Source organism: Marmota flaviventris, chromosome 6 (genome assembly GCF_047511675.1).
Source record: "Marmota flaviventris isolate mMarFla1 chromosome 6, mMarFla1.hap1, whole genome shotgun sequence".
Lineage (NCBI taxonomy): Eukaryota > Metazoa > Chordata > Mammalia > Rodentia > Sciuridae > Marmota > Marmota flaviventris.
The window spans coordinates 128,596,639-128,604,139 of NC_092503.1; the positions used below are offsets into that span (position 1 = coordinate 128,596,639).

Below are 7,501 nucleotides of genomic sequence, written 5' to 3' on the forward strand. Positions count from 1 at the left end.
ACCTAGGGAATGGCTGAGAATATTATAAAGATTCCTGAACCCACTACTCAACTCCTAAGTTGATTAAAAATAAAGTGGGGAGGGCAAGAATCTTAATCATTTAAAATCCTTTCCAGTGATTCCGGTCAGCCAGGTTTAGGAACCACATATGAAGTTCAATGAGTAAACGTGAATAAGGTAAAATGCTGGTAAACTTCACCAGGAAGAGGAAGTTGGAAATTGGAGGAACAGGCAGAATAAAAAAATGCCTGGAGTCTTGAGGAAGTTAGGCAGCAAGGTTTGAGGGTGGGAGAAGAACAACCCAGAAGAGGAACAGTCTGAGGAAAAAGGGCTTGCGCATGTTTTTCAAAACGTCTAGTATTAGAATGTTCAAATTCCTGTCCTTCCTTTAAATAAATGGGAAGCAAAGAGTCGCTCCTTACCTCTAGAGAAGTTGGCTAAAGGATTCTTCCTACTCTCAAATCTAGCTTGATTTTCCCCCAAGACCTTTCAGTTGAAATCGTTGTGACCATTCTATTTTGAATAGAAAGGCTGAACATTTTAAGGATGCTCTTGAGATTTAGGTTTTTGTTTTTCCCTACAGGAGGCATTAGTTTGATGGCTCTCAAAGAGCCGCAGGAAAGTTGGATTATCCTGATCATGCACTTATGATGAAAGCAAATTCGGTGTGTTAAAAAAAAAAAAAAATAGAAGAATAAACCAGCAGCTCTGGGTTGGGGCATCACTAACAGGTGGAAGCAGTTGATTTTTAAAGCCTTTTTGGTTGAAATGCAAAGCAAAGTTTGTATTTTCCTTGAGTAGATTCTTAGAAAAGTGAATCCCTGTACCTATTTACCTCAGGTAGTAGAGGATCAGATTATGAATTTGAGGGTGTAACTTCCAAATTTGTTCAGGGTTATGTCCCCTCCACTACCACCTTAAACTTCTAGAAAGAAATCCACTAAAAGCCTGTGTTTTCTTGAGTAAGCAGTTCTGGGCAATTGCAAAGGTGTCTTATTCTTAGCGCAAGTCTGAAATACAGAATTGTGAGTGGGGAAAGCCAGAGTTGTCAAGAAATTATTCAAAACTGATTATGTAGCCACCTGTTATGGTTTAGATATTAGGTGTCCCTCCAAAGCTCATGTGTGAAACAATGCAAGAACATTCAGAGACGAAGTGATTGGGTTATCAGGGCCTTAACTCAATCAGTGAATTGATGGGGATTAACTGCAAAGGCAGGTAGTGCATGGCAGGAGGAGGTGGGCGAGCCTTTGGGGTATATATTTGGTATCCAGTGAGTGAAGTCTATCTCTGTCTGCTTTCTGATCATCATGCTAGCTGCTTTCCTCCACCACACCCTTTTACCATGATGTTCTGTCTCCCCTTAAGCCCCAAGGAATGGAGCTGTCCTCCTATGGACTGAGATCTCTGAAACTGTGAGTCCCCAAATAAACTTATCCTCCTTAAAATTGTTCTTGTCAGGTCTTTTAGTCACATCAGTGGAAACACTGACTAAAAATCACTCTACTATGTCCTAACAAAGGGAGACCACTAACCTCGGGGAAGCACTTAGAGTGGTTCCATGAGTGAATTCAAGAACAGCTTTAAGGATGAAGAGGAGGAGTCTAAATGGAGTCAGAAAATTTAAAGGCGTAGGATTAGATACTTGAGGAGTTGGGGAAGCAAAAGGAGCAATGCACAGAGGAAGGCAGTCAAATAATGTTAATTTGGCTTCTGTAGATATGGTGGTACCTTTTAGAGTACCAGTAAAGGGACGAGGAAAAGTGAAATTTTCTGCTTATTGCTTGGTTTTGGGGCACATGCATGCAATTTGGGAATTTGGTCTGGGGTTAGATAGAGGAGATGAATTGGGTTTAGAATATGGTGAAAGATGCCTGAAGGAGAGTCTCATTAAAAATGTATGCTACACCATCTGACACCTGATTTTTTATATGGCTATGGAGAAAAGGGACCCTGGATGTTAGTATAATGAGAACTGAGCAATCAGAATTGAAAGACTAAGAGCTCATGATGGGTATTTTTTAAAAACAAAAGAATGAGGGCTGAGGATGTGGCTCAAGCGGTTGCCTGGCCTGCACATGGCCCTGGGTTCCATCCTTAGCACCAAAATAAAGATGTTGTATCTGCTGAGGGGGAAAAAAAAACTATAAAATAAATATTAAAAATTCTCTCTCTAAAAAAAAAAACAAACAACATCAACAACAACAAAAAAGAATGAGCTTGTTAACTCTTGGACTCTGTGTGACTTGTATTTGCCATTGTGATTCTGATATTTCCTTGAAATATCTGTAAAATTTCTACTCCCCTTGTCCAGGTTACAACTGAGGTGATCCTTATCTCTTCTTTATTTGGAATTTGGTGTACTATACTGGCAGTGCACTTCCAGATGTTATACTGGCAGTGCACTTCCAGATATTATCTCCTTTGATCTTTACCACAACCCTTTGATATAGTCATTGTAGCTCCTACCACTTGGCTAAATTCAAAATAGTAGATAAAGGGGAAATATACTAAAGGAATTTGAACATTTAACCATTGGATTCGTAATTAGATCTGTTGTCCATCAGACTGCTGAAACTCACAGTGTGAGAGTATTCTTATTTCTATGGAAAGCAGAGATCAGAAAAGTTTCTTGCTTTAACTTTCTCGAGGGTTTAATGCAATGAAAGTAAATCAAGTATTTGCTCCAGGTATTTTCATTTCAGGCTGTCTAAGGCAACTGACTTCCTGTTTATGTTGAGTCTCTGACAGGGGTTTAAGACCCACCAATTCTTTCTTTTTAGGTGACAATTTCTAGAAGTGAGCTCAGGCAGTTCCTATTGTTACAGAGCCGGGGCCTTACAAGAAACTGAGGCAGTGCAAAGACCCTCCTTTCAAACCCCAATTCTTATGACCAAGTCAGAAAGATTTCAGACATGTCACTCAGAGTTAACAGTAATGAGTTTATTGAAGGGCTAGGAAAAGGGAAAAGGGAAACTCTCAAGGAAGAGAATGGGTCCTTTCAAAGAGGAGAAGGACAATGTGCCTCTCCTGCACTCCAGTTTTATTGGGGGAATCCCAGAGAAGTTTCCAGACTTTTGATTGACAGCAGGGTGACATCAGACTTTCAAGTCTCCACTGCCCGTGGCAATTCGAGGTCACCTTGGCCCATGCTGACCAGTTTCAACTGGATTCTTAACCATACATTCTTACAGATTTTATGAAACTATCCTGATGTCCCAGAATTTCAGGATCTAGTCCCAAAAGTCTCCGCCTTCAGGGGCTCCTCTTACTAGTATTATTTGGGGCCTGCATTTCTCCTGCAGTTAACAGATCATTGGCTGAGGAATGTGACATATCCTATCCACTTAGGTCAGGCAGGTTTGCAGGTAAATTGATTCTTGGAAAAGAAAGCATATGGGGGTCAGTATAATGGGCCCATTTTAAACAATTATTCTCTTGACTTCTTGTTTCCACCACTCCCATTTGTCTGTTCCCTAACATGATTTGCACATGTTTGAAGAGGAAGACAAATGTGTAATGAAGGAGAAACTAATACCCTCAGTGGCTTTTTGGGGTGTAGTTCAGTGGTAGGACACATACACAGCAAGTGTAAGGCCCTGGGTTTCACCCAGTGACTTTTTCTAGTGCACAACACAGGTCTGGTATTGAACCCCTAAAAATATGGAAGAGAGGAGAGAGAGAAACTGGGTTCTTGAGAGTTAACAATAGTAGTCTCTTTAAAAAAAAAAAATGGAATTTTTAGACAATACAAAGGAGATTCACAGACTAGGACAAGGGCTATCAAATGAATTAGGAGAATATATGTGCTCCATCCAAGTCTTTAAGTCCATGTAGTTTAGTTAGTAAGCTCTTAAGTCACCAAGATAGGAAACAAAGCTTTGAGGCTGTCTGTACAGGATAGATCCCTCTGCTTTTGTTACTAATCAGTTCTAACTCATACAGGGCTACCAAAATTGTGCTTGCTCTTAATCTTGGTATTTGCAATGGGGTCCTCTGCCCCAGGTGAGTAAAAGATTGGTTGCAATCTAAGAATATTTTTCTACATTAAAAGAAAAACAATATATATGGAATGCTTCATGATTTTTGTGTCATTATTGTACAGGGCCAGGCAAATCTCTGTATATTCCAACTTTAGTATGTATGCTGCCAAAGTGAGCAAGGGTTTTTACATTTTAAAAGACTGAAAAAAATAACTAGTATTGCCTAACATGCAAAATTTTGTAAGTAATTCCAATATCTTTCTTTTTTGTGTGTGGATGGGAGTACTGGGGATTGATCCCAGGGGCACTTTAACACTGAGTGACTCCCTCCTTTTTATTTTTTGAGACAGGGTATGGCTAAATTGCTGAGACTGACCTCAAATTTGTGATCCTCCAGCTTCAGCCTCCAGAGTCTCTGGAATTATAGGTATGTCCCACCACATCTGTCTGAATTTCAAATTTCCATGGCTACATACACAATTTTATTTCAACACAGACCCCTCATTCATTTGTGTGTTGTCACTGTAGCAATAGTTTAAGACTTTCTTTTATTTCATACTGCAACTGTGTGTCCCTCAAATCATAGTGACTCAGTGACATTTGCACGACGTTTTCAGTGTCATGCACATCTCTACCAGGACAATTTTTTTAATCATACACATCATGTCAAACAAAAAAGTTGTCTTTGTAGCACATTTCTTTACTGAATTACAAATGTATCAAGAATTATTACGTTATACTAAAACCAGTCCTTTTACTTAGTTAACACCACTATGTGGTATCTAGAATATAAGGGCAGTCAAATTCTGCTCTATGGATCATTACATTCTTTACTCATATTGGAACCATTCAATCATCCTTTTGTTGAGTTTGACTAAAAGACCAAACCTGCCGAGACCCGGGATTGAACCAGGGACCTTTAGATCTTCAGTCTAACGCTCTCCCAACTGAGCTATCTCGGCTCCTTGAAAACCCTGGGCTTCTTTCACTTCACTTCGAATACTTTGTTTTCAACTTTAATTTTTAGACTGGTTCAGATTCTGCTTAAATTCAATCAGACCCAATCCTTGTCTCCCACACAAACTGCTTGGATCAAAGTCCTGGCACAGTGGTGTGGATAAATGGAGGAGGGAGACAGAAAAGAGGGGACAGGGATTTAAAAGAAAGCCTTTCTGGGATCTCACCACTAGAGTAGAGAAAGGGGAGAGACAGGGAGCAGGGTATGGGGAAGTACTTTAGATATAATTATGAGTAGAGTAGAGCAAGAAGACCAGGTGGAAGAAAGAGGATTGGGAAACATGAAGGTAAAGTGGAATGAGCTTGGTCAAATTGTTATGTGCAAGTACAAATATAGCACAATGAATCCAGCCATTAAGTATAATTATAATGAACCAATAATAAAAAGGTCTTTCTGCTCTTCCACAGACACAGCTCAGAAAATTAAGGAAATTAAAGAAAAAATAATTCCTGGGTTCCTTATTTTTTTTCTTTTTTCTTTGTTTTGGTCTTTCATAATCTTTAAAGATATCAAGAAATGGAACTTGATAATTCTGTAACTTTGCAAAGAGAATATATGTGAATGTTAACAAAGCACTCATCACAATACTCCCAACTTACATGAACATAATTCTAAGAAAAATTAGAAAATTAAAAATGGCACTGCTCATCACAGCAGCTTTTCTTCATAAAAACTTTTTTTTTTTTTTTTTAATGATGAGGGAGGACAGGTAGGCATAATACAGTGGCAGAATAATATTTCTGGTATGCTGAAGATCATGGTTGGAACCCCTGTGTTCCTCAGAATATCCCTTAACCCAGGCTCTGACCAAGCATGGCCATGAAAGAAATATTTGCCATGATGAGCCGTGTTTCTATTTTAGTAGCCAAAGAAATCTGTCATGAGAAAATAAACTTGTGAAAATGGTTGATAGAAGACTTGAAGATAATGGGAGTGGCATCAATTGTTAAAAATACAGGCAAATAACTTTGTGTGTTTTCCATTGGTGCTATATGAGTCTACTGTTACCAATATTAATCCGTTGTTTATTCAAAAAGTCAATAATAGTTTAAAATGAAGAAATAAACTCAACTACCTACATGGAACAACAATGAGAGTGTTTTCTAAGAAGTTGAAAAAGCAATAATTCATTACAACCTGAAGTGAAATTGCTAAGCCAAATTATAACTAGGGATGATAAAATTATAAAAAGAACAGAAAAAGATTTACTTGAACAAGTTTAATTGCTTATAAAAATGTGAAAAATATTCGAGTGTATTGTGTTGTCGAACAAGTAATCGCGACAGAAAATTTAATTTGTTCTGGAAGTGCACTTTCATTGTTGTGGAGAGAGAGTTGAATCATCCCACCAGTATAAAACAATTCTCCTAAATCAGTATAGACAGAGTACTGATACACTTCTTTGATGCTTCCATGTATGCTAAGTCCATTTCTATTTTTGCAGACTTTTCAAGAATTTGCCCTCTCCCAACTACTCGGAGAGTCTGAGTTTAGGACTGGTGGAAGGAAGAAATGTTGTTACCACAAAATTGTGTGAGGTATGGATATAATATATGGATTATCTCTATTTAGCTATTCTAATATATGTATATCTATTTCAGAACAGGTAAGTAAGTGCACACAATTTTGTCAACTTAAATAATATGATTTTTTAAAAAAATAAAATGTATAGCTCATGAAAAAAAAACATAAACAAACACAAGTTAGTTTGCGCATCCCAAAATGATTAAGAAACTTGCTAAGAAAATATATTGTTGTTGCCATGTAGAAAAACTAAGAATTGCAGACAGAAATTTTTCAAAAAGGGACGGTTCTCCAATTGGAGGTGCCGGGGATTGAACCCGGGGCCTCGTGCATGCTAAGCACGCGCTCTACCACTGAGCTACACCCCCGCTGGTTTAACTTTGCTTCAAAAACATATTAGTGGCATGTATCCGCTTGTGCACTCCCCCGCCCCCTGCATACCCGAGCCTGAAATTTAATACGTACAAAGATTTTTTTTAATTCTGTTTCTTCTGAACCCTTTATGTTGCATTCTGTCTCAAAGCTACATCAAGAAAAAGTTAACAATATTAGACAGAAAGGCACTGTTCAGAGAAGTTACACATTCTTGTCAGCCTACTCAAAAGTCGGTTCCCAAGATGCCTGAAGAACACATTTCTCCACATGAGGGCGTCCCAAGATACAGTAATCTCTTGCATTTTGAAAATTTTTCGAGTGACACTTTGTGTAGAAAGAAATTCTTTGGAATCGTGTTAATGTTTTATATAGGCAAACTTAAAAATCAATTCAAGAATATAAAGAAAAAGTACTTTAAACTTGAATACAAATAGGAAAAAAAAACCCAAAATGATCTCAAACGAATAAGATAACACTAAGTAGAAAAAAAAGGAAGTAAGAAAGAAACAAACAAACAAACGCTGGACACGGTTGTGCATGCTTGTAATCTAACTGCATTCTGGATAGAACAGAACTACAAACAGATCTTAAATTCTACTAA

At 38.0% G+C, this 7,501-nt stretch overlaps 2 non-coding genes across 2 annotated transcripts; both read right to left on the reverse strand.

Moving 5' to 3' along the window:
• Nucleotides 1-4,872: 4,872 nt before the first annotated feature.
• Nucleotides 4,873-4,945, reverse strand: Trnaf-gaa (transfer RNA phenylalanine (anticodon GAA)). Its single transcript has one exon. It is a non-coding gene; the product is annotated as a tRNA-Phe (tRNA).
• A 1,876-nt stretch (nucleotides 4,946-6,821) lies between these two features.
• Nucleotides 6,822-6,893, reverse strand: Trnaa-agc (transfer RNA alanine (anticodon AGC)). Its single transcript has one exon. It is a non-coding gene; the product is annotated as a tRNA-Ala (tRNA).
• Between the last annotated feature and the right edge of the window lie 608 nt (nucleotides 6,894-7,501).